This window comes from Panthera onca, chromosome C1, assembly GCF_046562875.1.
Source record: "Panthera onca isolate mPanOnc1 chromosome C1, mPanOnc1 haplotype 2, whole genome shotgun sequence".
Taxonomy (NCBI): Eukaryota; Metazoa; Chordata; class Mammalia; order Carnivora; family Felidae; genus Panthera; species Panthera onca.
The window spans coordinates 151,774,781-151,791,602 of record NC_138346.1 but is presented as its reverse complement, the minus strand read 5'-3'; the positions used below and the strand labels follow the sequence as shown (position 1 = coordinate 151,791,602).

Below are 16,822 nucleotides of genomic sequence, written 5' to 3'. Positions count from 1 at the left end.
CACTTTAAAATACTGATAAGTTCATACTTATATCAGACAAACTAGACTTTAAATTAAAGGCTGTAACAAGAGATGAAGAAGGGCATTATATAATAATTACAGGGTCTATCCATCAGGAAGAGCTAACAATTATAAATGTCTATGCACCGAATACGGGAGCCCCAAATATATAAAACAATTACTCATAAACATAAGCAACCTTATTGATGAGAATGTGGTAATTGCAGGGGACTTTAACACTCCACTTACAGAAATGGATAGATCATCTAGACACACGGTCAATAAAGAAACAAGGGCCCTGAATGATACATTGGATCAGATGGACTTGACAGATATATTTAGAACTCTGCATCCCAAAGCAACAGAATATACTTTCTTCTCGAGTGCACATGGAACATTCTCCAAGATAGATCACATACTGGGTCACAAAACAGCCCTTCATTAAGTATACAAGAATTGAAATCATACCATGCATACTTTCAGACCACAATGCTATGAAGCTTGAAATCAACCACAGGAAAAAGTCTGGAAAACCTCCAAAAGCATGGAGGTTAAAGAACACCCTACTAAAGAATGAATGGGTCAACCAGGAAATGAGAAGAAATTAAAAAATATATGGAAACAAACGAAAATGAAAAACAACAATCCAAACGCTTTGGGATGCAGCGAAGGCAGTCCTGAGAGGAAAATACATTGCAATCCAGGCCTACCTAAAGAAAAATCCCAAATACAAAATCTAACAGCACACCTAGAGGAAATAGAAGCAGAACAGCAAAGACAGCCTAAACCCAGCAGAATGAGAGAAATCCTAAAGATCAGAGCAGAAATAAACAATATAGAATCAAAAAAAAACTGTAGAGCAGATCAACGAAACCAAGAGCTGGTTTTTTGAAAAAATAAACAAAATTGATAAACCTCTAGGCAGGCTTCTCAAAAAGAAAAGGGAGATGACCCAAATAGATAAAATCATGAATGAAAATGGAATTATTACAACCAATCCCTCAGAGATACAAGCAATTATCAGGGAATACTATGAAAAATTATATGCCAACAAACTGGACAACCTGGAAGAAATGGACAAATTCCTAAACACCCACACTCTTCCAAAACTCAATCAGGAGGAAATAGAAAGCTTGAACAGACCCATAACCAGCGAATAAATTGAATCAGTTATCAAAAATCTCCCAAAAAATAAGAGTCCAGGACCAGATGGCTTCCCAGCAGAGTTCTACCAGACGTTTAAAGCAGAGATAATACCTATCCTTCTCAAGCTATTCCAAAAAATAGAAAGGGAAGGAAAACTTCCAGACTCACTCCATGAAGCCAGTATTACTTTGATTCCTAAACCAGACAGAGACCCAGTAAAAAAAGAGAACTACAGGCCAATATCCCTGATGAATATGGATGCAAAAATTCTCAATAAGATACTAGCAAATCAAATTCAACAGCATATAAAAAGAATTATTCACCATGATCAAGTGGGATTCATTCCTGGGATGCAGGGCTGGTTCAACATTCGCAAATCAATCAACGTGATACATCACATTAATAAGAGAAAAGATAAGAACCATATGATCCTGTCAATCGATGCAGAAAAGGCATTTGACAAAATCCAGCACCCTTTCTTAATAAAAACCCTGGAGAAAGTCGGGATAGAAGGAACATACTTAAACATCATAAAAGGCATTTATGAAAAGCCCACAGCTAACATCATCCTCAACGGGGAAAAACAGAGAGCTTTTTCCCGGGATCAGGAACAAGACAGGGATGTCCACTCTCACTCCTGTTGTTTAACATAGTGTTGGAAGTTCTAGCATCAGCAATCAGACAACAAAAGGAAATCAAAGGCATCAAAATTGGCAAATATGAAGTCAAGCTTTCGCTTTTTGCAGATGACGTGATACTATACATGGAAAATCCGATAGACTCCACCAAAAGTCTGCTAGAACTGATACATGAATTCAGCAAAGTCGCAGGATACAAAATCAATGTACAGAAATCAGTTGCATTCTTATACACTAATGATGAAGCAACAGAAAGACAAATAAAGAAACTGATCCCATTCACAATTGCACCAAGAAGCATAAAATACCTAGGGATAAATCTAACCAAAAATGTAAAAGATCTGTATGCTGTAAACTATAGAAAGCTTATGAAGGAAATTGAAGAAGATATAAAGAAATGGAAAGACATTCCCTGCTCATGGATTGGAAGAATAAATATTGCCAAAATGTCAATACTACCCAAAGCTATCTACACATTCAGTGCAATCCCAATCAAAATTGCACCAGCATTCTTCTTGAAACTAGAACAAGCAATCCTAAAATTCATATGGAACCACAAAAGGCCCCGAAGAGCCAAAGTAATTTTGAAGAAGAAGACCAAAGCAGGAGGCATCGCAATCCCAGACTTTAGCCTCTACTACAAAGCTGTAACCATCAAGACAGCATGGTATTGGCACAAAAACAGACACATAGACCAATGGAATAGAATAGAAACCTCAGAACTAGACCCACAAATGTATGGCCAACTAATCTTTGACAAAGCAGGAAAGAACATCCAATGGAAAAAAGACAGTCTCTTTAACAAATGGTGCTGGGAGAACTGGACAGCAACATGCAGAAGATTGAAACTAGACCACTTTTTCACACCATTCACAAAAATAAACTCAAAATGGATAAAGGACCTGAATGTGAGACAGGAAACCATCAAAACCCTAGAGGAGAAAGCAGGAAAAGACCTCTCTGACCTCAGCCGTAGCAATTTCTTACTTGACACATCCCAAAGGCAAGGGAATTAAAAGCAAAAATGAACTACTGGCACCTTATGAAGATAAAAAGCTTCTGCACAGCAAAGGAAACAACCAACAAAACTAAAAGGCAACCAACAGAATGGGAAAAGATATTTGCAAATGACATATCGGACAAAGGGCTAGTATCCAAAATCTATAAAGAGCTCACCAAACTCCACACCCGAAAAACAAATAACCCAGTGAAGAAATGGGCAGAAAACATGAATAGACACTTCTCTAAAGAAGACATCTGGATGGCCAACAGGCACATGAAAAGATGCTCAACGTTGCTCCTCATCAGGGAAATACAAATCAAAACCACACTCAGATATCACCTCACGCCAGTCAGAGTGGCCAAAATGAACAAATCAGGAGACTATAGATGCTGGAGAGGATGTGGAGAAACGGGAACCCTCTTGCACTGTTGGTGGGAATGCAAATTGGTGCAGCCACTCTGGAAAACAGTGTGGAGGTTCCTCAAAAAATTAAAAATAGACCTACCCTATGACCCAGCAATAGCATTGCTAGGAATTTACCCAAGGGTTACAGGAGTACTGATGCATAGGGGCACTTGTACCCCAATGTTTATAGCAGCACTCTCACCAATAGCCAAATTATGGAAAGAGCCTAATGTCCATCAACTGATGAATGGATAGAGACACTGTGGTTTATATACACAATGGAGTACTACGTGGCAATGAGAAAGAATGAAATATGGCCCTCTGTAGCAACATGGATGGAACTGGAGAGTGTGATGCTAAGTGAAATAAGCCATACAGAGAAAGACAGATACCATATGTTTTCACTCTTATGTGGATTCTTAGAAACTTAACAGAAACCCATGGGGGAGGGGAAGGAAAAAAAAAAAGAGGTTAGAGTGGGAGAGAGCCAAAGCATAAGAGACTGTTAAAAACTGAGAATAAACTGAGGGTTGATGGGGGGTGGGAGGGAGGGGAGGGTGGGTGATGGGTATTGAGGAGGGCACCTTTTGGGATGAGCACTGGGTGTTGTATGGGAACCAATTTGACAATAAATTTCATATATTAAAAAAAATAAAATAAGATACATCTCCTGAAAAATAAAATAAAATAAAATACTGATAAGTTTATGTATTTACTAGGGCAGTTTTGAGTATGGGCAATACCATATATTTAAGTAACTAATTCCAGTCCCTAACATATAAATAGTTCTTAATAGCTAGTTAAATAAACTTATCAAGGTCCTCTACAACAATAGGTCTTCTAAATTGGAAGATGTGATTTGGATATCTAACACTTGTAATTATTTCTTACCATTTAGACCTGAAACACACCCCAGATACTGGATTTATCAAAAGATAACTCCACTGGGACTAATAAATGTAGATGTCGGAGGGGGGGTGGTGAAAAGTGATGGCATTTGGTATGCTTAAATTAAGACCTCTACAAGCATCAAGGACAAAATATTTTATTGTCATGTGACTTCAACACATATGCTTTAGGCAATAATTAAAAGATCAACTCATGGTTGGCAATTAGTAGGCAACGGGTACATGGTTAATTTCTGCAAAGATTTGGTATACCCTTGAATCTAGAAAACTGGAATTGCAAATAAGCTATTCTCTAAACATTGTTTTTTAATTTAAATAAATCAAGGCAAAGTTTTTAAGTGTGTGTAATGTAGAAGGCACTGTTGGTCATATACTTGAATGTATAACCATTCTTTTCTAGCCCTTATAAATAAATGCCTATTTATGATGTAATTATTATAAGAAGTGCAGAATAATCACAGCATATTCCTTCTGTATCCACAGCTCAGCTACACTACCCTCACAATTGGTTAATTCCATTCCACCCTAAAGGTTAACCAAAGAGACACATGATAAACATACATCATAGTTCATTTCTTCTCTTGGGATGTCAGAACAGTGAGGTGAGCAAGTCCTAAGGGTACCCCTCTGGACTCTCAATGTCTACCACTCCCAAAGGCCTACCTAAATCAGAGATACCTACCTTTATTTTTTTTTCCCTTTTATTATTAGAGCATAGTTTTAGTGAGAAAAAGAAAAGAGCTGACAGCTGAATTTGCTTTTAATCCAGTTTGAGAATGATTCGTGTCTAGGAAAAATCATGTCCACACATGTGGATGTCTACTTCACAGAAATTCTATATTATGATTTGGGGCCATAGTCTTGTGGTAATATTAAACTCACAAGATTTGTCTTTGCTGCATGTATTTCCTTTTGTGAATATAGTTCCCTTGTGGTGTAATGATGATGATTTTAAGAGTATCAAAGTATTCCAACTCCTTCTGGGCCAAACATCATCTAAATATCAATCTTTAAATGCTTTACTAAAAGCTGCACAATATATGTGTGTGTGTGTGTGTGTGTGTGTGTGTGTGTATGTATACATATACATATATATATATATATATATACATATACATATACATATATATATATATATTAGAATAGCACAAATTTGTCTTGGATTGCATCCAAAAAGGGGTAGGCTACCTTAGACATAAGAGTATGTTATTGTCACATAATCACATGTGTTATAGAGTAAGAGTAAAACTATTACATGACATTCAATATTATGTTGGGAACAACAGAAATAGAAGCTTCTCATGGGGACCTAGCTATTTTGTCATTAACTCTCACTTCGTTACCTTAGGCGTTCATATGCAGCAATTAAAGGTCCTTATTTTGTGTTCCTGATATGAGGGTGCCTTGGAACCAGAAGACAATGTAATATGAAGTCTGAACAAAAATAAGCACATTTTTCCTGAGATAAAGGTTATAAGTTTTATTTCCCTTTTTTAAAGTAACAGTAGTAAAAAGTTAAAAATATTAAATGTTAACTTTATACTTATCCTTCTTTAAGTACATTTATACCTTCAAATCTTTTTATTTATATTCCACTACGTGTGTGTGTGTTATCACACAATTTGACCAATATACCTCTCTTAATCTACCTTGAATTTTATCTTACAGTCAAGTTCCTGTGTTTTAACAGGGTATTTTTTTTACATTGAAAAACACAATTATTTGCTCTACTTAAATTTAGAGAATTATTCTAGTAATTGTTTGTTACAAACTGAAGTAATTATTACTGGATTGTACTTTCATATTTTCCTCAATGTAAAAACTAACTCTGGTCTTTATGCTTATCCCATTACTTGTAAGCTAGTCAAAATTAAGTGCCGTGGATAGAATAAAGGTGAATTTATGAGGCCCAAGTGACTGACATTTACCTAAGCATTTAAAAAATTATCTTCAAATTTTTCTCTTAATACATAAAATAAGTTGCTTTGTCATAGTGGACTTGGTCAAAGTTGTAAAATAAGTTCATATCCTAGGCATGGCAAAATAAGCATATCATCTTGCCAAAACCTGAAGGCCAGCCACCTATGGGCTGGCAAAAAGGTGTTTAGCCTCTTCTGAAGTAGGTATCTTGACCTTTCCTTGTGAGAGGGACAGCAAGGCAAATGGCACCAAACCAGCAGCCAAGGGAGGGTGGAATACCTGGAATACCACAGACTCACTTTACCCGATAAAATATGAGAAGTGAAGGGTGTCTCCCCTATGCACAAGCTTCAAGAGCCGGTGTGTCATGTGCCATGTTCCCTTCCCATTACCACAGCGACTGTGGCAATGTGTGTTGAGATGCAGCATCTGTGAGCTGAGGTCCCTTGAATGACTGTGATAAGCAGAGCCTTCCTGCTGATCAGGAAGGCTCATGTAGCCTAAGTGGAATATGTATCATTTGAGAACACTGCGTTTTTGCAGTTATTTGTTACCACAGCATAACACAGCCTATTCTAATGGATGCACAAGCCACCTTCTATTTGGGAAGACTTGACTTAGATCTCACTTAATAAATTTTCCAGTCACCTTTGAAGCTCAACGTACATCATAAGATTTTGGGGTCAGGGGGAAAACTTGGCCGTGGAGAAACTATACAGTTGATGACCTGACCAAATGGAGCTGGATAGGGAGCAATTTTCCACTTAACTAATTTTTTCAAAACAACATAATTTTTAGTAATGTCCTAAATATACTTTAGCAATCCAGCCACTTCTACAAATTACTGGTGACAGAATTCTTTAGAAAATGAATTCTGAATATTCCTATGTATCCTACACAGAAAAAGTTTACTTAACAAAAAAGTTTATATATGGATTTTAAGAAGAGATTTAAATTGGTTTCATATAGAGAGCAAAAAATAAAAAGTTATAATTTCATCTTTTTTCTGTGGTTTTCAAGACTAGGGAGCAAAGGTTGCAGTTAAAAACACAATCATCACATAACCAGAATGATGCTTTGATTCAGAAAAGAAAGGAAACATGTTTTCTAGTGTTTGGCACAATTTAGTCCATTGACTGAGACCATGAAACACAGTGCACTCCCCTCAATCTCAGTTTCTTCTTCTATGAAAGGGATAATGGTACTCACTGTAAGAAGGCTGTAAGAGTTCATTGCTATTATTAATGTTGTTGGCTGGGAGGCAGGTGTAAGGGAATATATCAGTCACAGCTTTAATATATGGGAGTTCATATGTGATTTAGATATTTTTCCTCCTATCTTTCTGTCAAATACTATCCATTTGAATTTTTATCTTATATGGGTGTTAAAAACTGTAGTTGAATATAAACAATTCTATAATCTGAATCCAATTCCTAGTATCATCTGATGAAATAGTGTGTTTGAGGAAGCTGTATCTATGGATGATGCTTTAAAAAAGCATGTGGGCCTGAACCCAATAACTTAGCCCAGATTTCCTATGGTCATAAGTCAAGTGGAAATTAACCCTTTCATCAGGTATCTCCCTAATCTTCCTTTTTCTTCTTTCCTGACCATTGTACATTCCAGATTTATATTCCTTTGTGAAGAAATTGGGGAATGGTTTAGTCTGCCTGCTTTCTCAATAAGGCTGGAAGCAACTGTGAAAAGAGATCTTCCTGCCAGGCTCTTTCATTCCATTTTGAATCCATATTCCCAAATGGATACTCAGCATTTTTAAGTGCTGGGGAAACAGTGGTTTACTCAGGCTGTTCTCTATGTTAATGAACCCTTGAGTCAAAGTTTTATGGCTGACAACAAACATTTCTTGGATATTTGTATGGAATATAAAATAGAAGGAATGAAACATTTTTGAGAGTCTAACCATGTATTGAGTGCTTTTCTAACATTGTCACTTCTGAGTCTTGCGATTCAATGAGCTAGGTATTATTACCCCAATTTTTCAAATGAGGAAACTGTGGTTTGGAGAGGTGGAGGTAATTAACTAAATTTGCATAACTCAAGCTTTTCAAAACGCAGAGACCAACTTTAGGTCTCTCTTATGCGGAAACCTCTGATCTCATACAGCACCACGCTGCCTTCTCTTAAGGAAGTTACAATTTAAATAAGCCAAGCGACTTTTACTCTACCTCTCCGAACCTCAGTTCTTCCTTTGGAACATGATGATAATGATACCTTGTAAGAGTGGGAAGAGGAAATGGGGAAACATTTCAAACAGAGTTAATAACACAATGAAATATGCACATGAAATTTTCAGAAAGATAAGAGTAAAGCCATATGACAGAGAGGAGTGTTTATGCAGAGACGCACTAGGACACATGCATCAAGGTGAAGTGGGGCCATGATTTTTACAGTCTTAAATGTCAGAATTCTGTATCTTAATATGTGGGCAATGTTGAATACCTATTGCTTATTAGGTTTAAAATGGTAAACAGATGTAAAACCTAAGTTTAATCTGGATAGTGTATTTTAACAAGCTTATTTCAAGGAGGTGTTGTTATTACGAGAAAGCTTATTGCCCAAAATGTGGACTCAAGTTTGTTGACTTGCACACTGGCATTCTAGTTTTGCCACTAAACAAGACAAAAATGGCATACCTTACTCTCATCATTCATAAAAGAATGGTATTAAAATAGACTTTTCCTCTACTCTGTGACTTCAAGAATACAATATAATAAAACAGTTAAGATCATGAACCTTTGGGGGCAAACATAACAGGTCCAGAGTCTTCTTTCTTCCATGTTTTTAGCTCTCTTACCTTAGGGAAAAAATGTTTAATCACTTTAAGCCTCACTTTCAATGATTATAGAGTGAGGATACTAATAGTATATTCCTCACAAGGTTGTTGAAAGGATTAACAATAAGGTGATATTCTAAACGTATCTAATGCAAGGCTTGGCATCTATGTTCATTAAGTTAGATGCAGCTATGGTAACACACTCTTGGGCAAGCCAAAGAAGGGATCCAAGTATGGTATCACTTCTTTCTAAGCATGACAAATAAGTAAGCTGTTTTCAGCCTTCTACCCTCTAGAGTAAAAGGTTGGGTTACTGCAGACTACAAAGATGTGTGGCAAACAGTATTTTTATATTCTTCTTGGATTTCTTCCTCCTTTCAATTCCCTGGCATATGAACTCATACCTTTTGGGGTCTGTTTGCATTTTTACTATTAAGAACATAAGCTGACTTAGGGCATGCAGTGTAGAGTGCTGAAGGCAGAAAGGAAGTGGTGGGACCCCTTTCAACAGCATCACATCTAGGGAAGAGGCACATGCTGCGTGTCAGCCAGCCCACCCTGGGAGAGGAAAAGATTACTAATGGAGTAGCAATGTTAAAGAGAACAAAAAGTGAGTCCTTTCTTCTTTTCTTTTTGGAACCATTAAAACTTTTCAAAAATACACAAAACCAACTCGAAGCTCAATTAAGGGCTGCTAAAAGGAGGAGAGTATGCTGTATCTCCAGCATCTGGACTAGAGCTAGTGTATGTAATGCATATCTGTCACTGACAGTTTTCTGGGCTATTTTTAATTCAGTCTAATTAGTCATGTCTTCTCCTGCAAGTACAGGAATCAGTCAGACTATGGGTAACAATTGTGAAACTACCTTTAGAGAACTCCTTTGCATATTATTTTGGAAGACAACCATAAAGCCCTATAAATGATAGCCTCCATAAATGTCAGCCCAGATAATTCAGCTGATGTCAACAAGCAGAAGTTGGATGGGCTGTCATAGATATTGGGGCTGAATACAGCACATGACATCAAAATCATGGCTTTGTAAACATTTCCTTCTTTGCACACAGATTTAATTATCTTGTACCCCAGAGAAGAAGAAAACTGGGGCCAACATAATTTCAAAGGAAAGAAAAATGTGTTCCTATTTTTATAGACTTGTAAAAGCAAGGAAATGTCTGAAGGGAAGGAAAAAAAATAGTCTTGAAGAAGAATGCAATATGCCCCAACCCAAACTTATTCAAGATGTCATTCCTGGATAGAATTCTATGCTCTCAGCATTAGACAGGCTGGTTAAGCAAAGGCAGGTTCTACATAGACTGTCATCTGAACATGATATTGATGGATCGTTTTTACAAACAGGCTGGACTGCAATGAAAAGCTTTGTGAACGTGCTAAGACCATTTTAACAGGTCACTGGAGACCAAAGTGCCTGGAGGAGAGGATCTATGCCAAGTCCTATGAACAGTTCATAATATATGAATAATGAAGCACTTCGCAAAAAAACAAAAAAAAAAAAAAACCCAAAAAAACAAAAAAAAACCCCACATATATATAAAATGAAGATATTCCCAAAGACATTTCTCGTGTCACTGATATTTTTGAGAACCCTTCTAGCTGCAACCTGATTAGGTGTTTCGGGATCTGCAATATGTTTTCTTCATGACACTCGGATCCACAGTTCTTTTTTTGCTTTGTTTTGTTTCATTTTATTTTTGTTTTTTGAATCACATAGAACGTATTTCCATTGTATTAAAGCAGGTAGAAATCTTGTCTGAAATAAGCGTTAGACTATAATGAATCAATTCAAAGTAGAAATATTCCACGCACACTTGTAACTAGAACTGTGGGGGACTTTCAAAGGCAATAGTGAAAGTAAGAATATTGGTTGAAAAAAATCAGCCTCCTTCCAAATGGGGCAACAAAGAACTCTTGCCAACCAATCAGACACACAACCTATTTTCATCATTAAACATGTGACTCAGACCAGAAGGCATCAAGACATGTCTAGCTCACTCACTTGTCTAGCTATAATTTTTCTCTGAGATTTAATATATAATTCCAAGTCCTTGATTTTAAACTTGAGGCTATAAAAATATATTATTATATAACTTAGTTTACTAATGAATCATTTAAATTAAGTTTTAGAGAGGATTTTGTCATTATGAATGACTAGCTCATGATTTCTAAGTTCCAAAGAAGTTAACTGAAATTGGATTTATTTAAGTTGCAGGTGACCACTTAAGATGGCTCTGTTTAGAGCATATTCAAATAAAATTAAAAAAAAAGTTAGCATTATTATTCAAATATTGTCCAGCTATTGTTGCTGACATTTGCTTTTTATAGGATCACAGAAAGGAAAAAGAGGAAGTATTCAAGTGTTTATCTCACCCTTCCCCTTTTTTGGGCATTTAAGTCTTTTGTTGATTTGAAAAATAAAATAAAACCTCCACAGACCTTCTGGAAAGCCCTATTAGAATATGCAAATACCTATGCCTTTAGTTGTATGTTCACTAAAGATTAAAAATCTCTAATATTCTTAAAAGTAGCTCTCTGCATGTAAAAGACTTTATTTTATCTATTTATAGCCAAGTTTACAGTTGCCAAGGCACATTGTTATACATCTGATTTGATACTCAAAAAATTGTTATGAGGTAGGTAGGGAAGGTCAACTCTCAGGGGCAAGGGCAAGATTTAAATTATATTTCCATCACTGATGCCTTAGAATATGTGTAAGGTATTTCTTGAATAAATGGCTGAATTATGTCCTTTTATTCTTAATTTTTTTTTAACGTTTATTGACTTTTGAGAGACAGAGACAGAGTGCAAGCAGGGGTAGGGCAGAGAGAGAGGGAGACACAGAATACGAAACAGGCTCCAGGCTCTGAGCTGTAAGCACAGAGCCCAACATGGGGCTTGAACTCATGAACCATGAGATCATGACCTGAGCCAAAGTCAGATGCTTAACTGACTGAGCCACCCAGGTGCCCCTGACTTATCTTCTTTTAAACAATAAGAACACCAAGGCTCAGTGAGATTCGGTGATATTCCCAAAGTCTATTGTTGAAAGACTACCATTAAGGCTAGTTTTGAGGGCTTCTGATCATTATTTGTGAGTTCTGTGCTCCAATCAATTTATTAGGTCTCCCCACATACTATACATACTATATCACAGTATTCATTCCTAAACTTAAAAAAAGAAGAAAAAAGCCTGGGAAACAGAATAAGAATAAGAAAAACAGTGATTTGCTTCTTTATTTTGAAACCTCAAGACTGAATTTTATTTTAAGGACAGAAAATAATTAAAACAATGAAATACTGATCATACTTTCTTTTCAGATGACTCATTCTTTAAAGGAGAAGATGTGGCTGAAGAGTAGTGATTATATCTTAAGTATTCTTAAACTCTCTGTTGGTTGATAACAACAATGGTTTATATTTAAGATGTTTATTTTACTCGCTGTGATCACATATATTCTTCCTAGATCCACAGAGCAACAGCATTTATTCCCATTTTGCAGATAAGAAAAGTAAGCAATCAAATGAGTGCCCCAAGGTCATATATCTCGATCTCAGGTGGTCTGCTTCCATGGAGCAGTATCTCCAACACTGGATACCCTTCCCCATTGTAACTCCTATTCTGAATGAATGATAACTCCTTTAAGCCTTATTGCATCTGTCTGGCTATAATTCTCCTTCCACTGGGGATTTTGTGGTAAAAAGACACTTGCTAAAGAACATAGGAGAGTATGACCACGTGAAACTGAACAGTGTTGATCTGTATACTGTACTAGTTGGTGGAGGTCTTGAGTAAGTGTTGGAGTAGGTGCCCAGCCCAGAGAAGGATGAGTAGACATGAGCCACCAGAAGTCTTTCTAATTAAAACATTTCCATCTCTTCTCATATAAATATTTGAACAATTAGAAATTAATTTGGATTAGCAAACTCCTCTTTTTAAAAGCAAATATCCTGGGGAGATGAAATCTGTAAGTCATAGTGACAACTATTTTAATAATCACATGAATATCAAGCTGAAAAGAAGTAATTCAGGAAGCTTTGCTGGGCAGGGAGTAAAAGATAATTTGAAAGCATGGAGAATATAAAGCCCTGGTGGGAAGGGAAGAACTCTGTTCAGCTAGGAAATATTGAGGGCACTGAATATTTAGAAAATAGAAGGCAGAGCAGTGTGTGAAAAGGTAGTTGCATCCTAGAGGCAAGTTATGCCCCTGAGCCTGAATAGCCTCCAATGTGTTACTGAAAATTATCTTGAGCACATGGCTGTTAATTCAGGCAACTGAATTCCAAATAATTTTTAAGGCTATAGACGTAAATTTCCCTAAGTGAACTCCATCTCTGCAGTCCATTCTAGCTTAATCTTCTATAAGTCACTGACTCATGAAAACCGGTGTTATCCTAATCAGTCACTGCTATGCAAACACACAACACACACACACACACACACACACACACACACACACACACACACACGATGAGAAGACGTAAGTTCCTGACACGTTTTCCAATGATTTTTAAAGATCTATCACTCTATCTCTTAAGATCCCTTCTTTTTTGTTTTTCTCAACTTTTTGCATTCATTCATTCATTCAACTAGTATTTTTTTTACACTAAAATTATGGGCAAAGCATTGTGAATTGAGTCTTCTTTACAGGTATGATTCTGTAAGTTATCAACTCTACTGTTTCTGGGGATCTGCTAAAGTTCGTACTAAGTCCATATTCTATTTACAGGAAAAATCCTATAGAAGCTGATCTATCCATCATTTGGCCTTTGAATTTAAGCCATCAAGCCACCACAGTGTTTTAAGGGAAATCTGTAGCCATTTTCCTCAAAGGTTATGCTTATGATGGAGGCGTATATTCAGTCAGTCAGTACCAGTCCACTCTTCCTTTCAACAACCATGTCTCCGGTCTTTTAAAGTTGAATTTTCCAAATTTTTAGACATTGTTAGCTCTCATCTTTCAAATTGAATATATCTTTTTATCACCCTGTCTAACCTTTGGAGCTCTTTATCTAGTAATTATATAAAATTATATGAAAATAGAAGCTCTGCATCTTCTCTGGTTGAGAAGACCAACAGCATGATCTTACTGATTTTCCATTTTTCTTACTAGTCCAGCTCTTAATAGAAGAATAAAACAAGGTTCACTTTGCCCTTAGTATGCTCAGTTTCAGGCCAGTTAATATTTGAAAGAGTTTTCACTGTGCTTGCTTGAAACCACTTTCATGTCCTAACCACTCTGCGGTGTGGTCACCTGTTAGATTTAGAAAATTATGGGTGCGTCTAAGCACCGCTTAGACACAGAACTAAGACTTAACTTCCCAAGTCATCGATATGCAAGAAAAATATGGGGGAAAAAAAGGAATTGTTTTGTCACTATTATGTTAGTAAAGCGAGAAAGAAAAAAAGGTGGTGGTGAAAAAAAAGATGGTTTAGGGCATCAGTGGGGATGGAGCATATGAAGGAACGAGGGAGATCAGGAGGCTGCCAAATGTCTGCCAGTCTGAACAATTTCATGTAACAGACCCTAAATTTAAAAAGATAAATAAAAACTTCCTAGGTGACTAATGTGGTCATATTGAACAATCAGAGGAGGGTAACAAGCTGGGGAGCACATTCTTATTCAACTAGCACACATCGGTCATTAGGGCTTTCAGGAGATAAGAGAAACCATTGACAGGCTTGAGGACAGCAGCTGAAATTACACAGTCACTCCACACTCTTTATACATTTGTCACTAGTGGATGTAAATATTTATGGCTCAGATAACAAATGACTTACCTTATTTGGTGATGTGAGGCACTGGTGCAGTTCCAGGGTCACTAGAGTGGTGTTAGGTTTCCACTGAGATCTGGGCTGGATTAAGACAGGGGAGTCGTAGCAGCTGCAAATGAAAATGTGTCATAACCCACTCCACCCCCATAATCCCCCTGTTCTCACACATGCCCCCAAACCAACCCTCCACCTCCCACCAACAGAAAAAAATTAAGAAAATCTGTGCCTTGAGTTGTAAGGAAAAAGATCTTTCCAATAACTGGAATTTAGGAAAATGTGGAATGCAGAGGGGGAATAAACTAAGCATGTTCAGAGTGTATACAATTAAAACACACCAACCTCATCTGTTGAACAGCATGGTGCTCTGGCAGTTCATAAGCAAATGTTTAATAATATTTATACTTCAGCTAAATAAGGAATTAATAAAGAGAAAAGTCAGTTGTCCTGGGTGAAATTAACTTGGTCTGTTCTCCCAGATGTGGAGCCTAGGATTAGGCAGTGTAGACTCACCTGTGGTCCCCACGGGCGCAGGAGAACTCTGTGAAGGAGCTCAGTCCAGGGGACCTACCTACTTTTCTACGCTTACATTCCATGTCAACGGCCAGGGAAACAGGTTTTTATTCTTAAGAGGGTTTCTGCAGAGCTATTCTCCAACTGGGATCCTTGGCTACAACTACTGCATGAGTACAAGAGTGCTCAGAATAGTCTATTTAAAGTGAATGGCTCTCTTTTATTTGCATAAACTGTATATATTTAAATTGCACAACATCATGTAGACCACTTAAGAAAACTCACAGATCCTTTGTAATATTTACACTTGATGGTGTTTTACTTGGGAAATATTAAGTCAGCTCTGATCTTAGGTTGTAAGGAAATATAATATTTCACTTATTAAAAAAATTTAAAAAAAGGTCTTTTAGGGGGTAGAATCTTTATCAGATAGGCTAGAAATATAGAATATTAGAGACACTCCCTTCTTATTGTGGGTCTTGAAACTGCTTTCCTTAAAACTGTTAAAACCTTAAATGGATTTTGAACCATGAAGTTTACTACACTGCTGTGCATTTATACACTATGAATGTGCATATTGTTGCTCTAACACTTAAAGTTTCCCGGAGTCTCTCTTGATTATAAGTTTTCCCAACTGACAGCTCCCGCATTAAAAAAACAAATAACCACCCCGCCCTTGCAAAAAACAAGTCCATAACCATAAACTGATATATTCTATGATCAAGGCACTTTGCCACCACTACTTAGAGAACAATGCCTAGAAAACCTTACTTTATGAAGGGAGAAAATGTATTAATTATAAGTTGGAAATGATATATTTAATGAATTCTTACACGTAACCAGAGACCCACTCTTACATGCACTTTTTTTTTTAACTCAACACAGCATTATTACAACAGAAAGGGAACCCGTGGTAGTGTTGTCTCTAGATCTCCTTCAGCTGGCAGCACCTTCAGGGAAGGCTGAAATGGTTCCATTCCTCACAATTATAACCAAAACTTACCAACCAGGAGGACAACTATCCTTGCAGCCAAATACGGACCAACATCTGTGTTCATCCTTGTTGGAAAAGGCAGTCTCATGTCTTTTGCCCCCCACTCAGGCATATAAGAATGGACCTTGGGCCTAGAACACTTCCTTACCAAGTGATAAGGGCCTACATAGCCTGTGCCAGGTTTATCATGTTGAGTGGGAATATCTTTTGCTATTTCATGTTCAGCATGTACCCTTTTGCTCTGTTTACGCATGTGCATTATATGGACCTGACCAACCCCACTGCTATATCTATTCTCCACGTGGAGAACATGGAGTCCTTCCACTGCAGCACAAGAGGGGTGAGCCTAGGTGAGTTGTCCTGGATGGGCTGCTGAGAGAAACCTACTGGCCAACGGGAACCAATAACCACTATGGAAGCTGACCTTGCTCTCTCTTCTCTATGTGATCAAAGCCTTGTCCCACTCAATGTCTGACTGAGTTGTGTTTTCTTTGGCAATGCCAATACCAAGATGCAGTGGACTGAAGCATTCAGAGTCTTCTCCTGAGGTTGGTAACTGCTGCATTGTATTCTGCTCAGTGATTCCTCGCTAGATCTTTTATACTGAGTCATTCTTAAAGGAGGAAATTCTCTCATACTTACAGATACAAATTCAGAAGGTTCTAAAACTGCTTCTCACTTATGATATTCACAGAAAAGATAGATTCCCTCATTC

General features: G+C 37.2%; 1 long non-coding RNA gene across 1 annotated transcript in view; it reads right to left on the bottom strand.

Moving 5' to 3' along the window:
- Positions 1-14,708, bottom strand: part of LOC132673076 (uncharacterized) — a 62,726-nt gene extending 48,018 nt beyond the window's left edge. Inside the window, exon 1 of the long non-coding RNA XR_009607859.1 lies at positions 14,610-14,708. This is a non-coding gene — a long non-coding RNA (uncharacterized LOC132673076). The remainder of the gene's footprint in view (positions 1-14,609) is intronic.
- Positions 14,709-16,822: the final 2,114 nt, after the last annotated feature.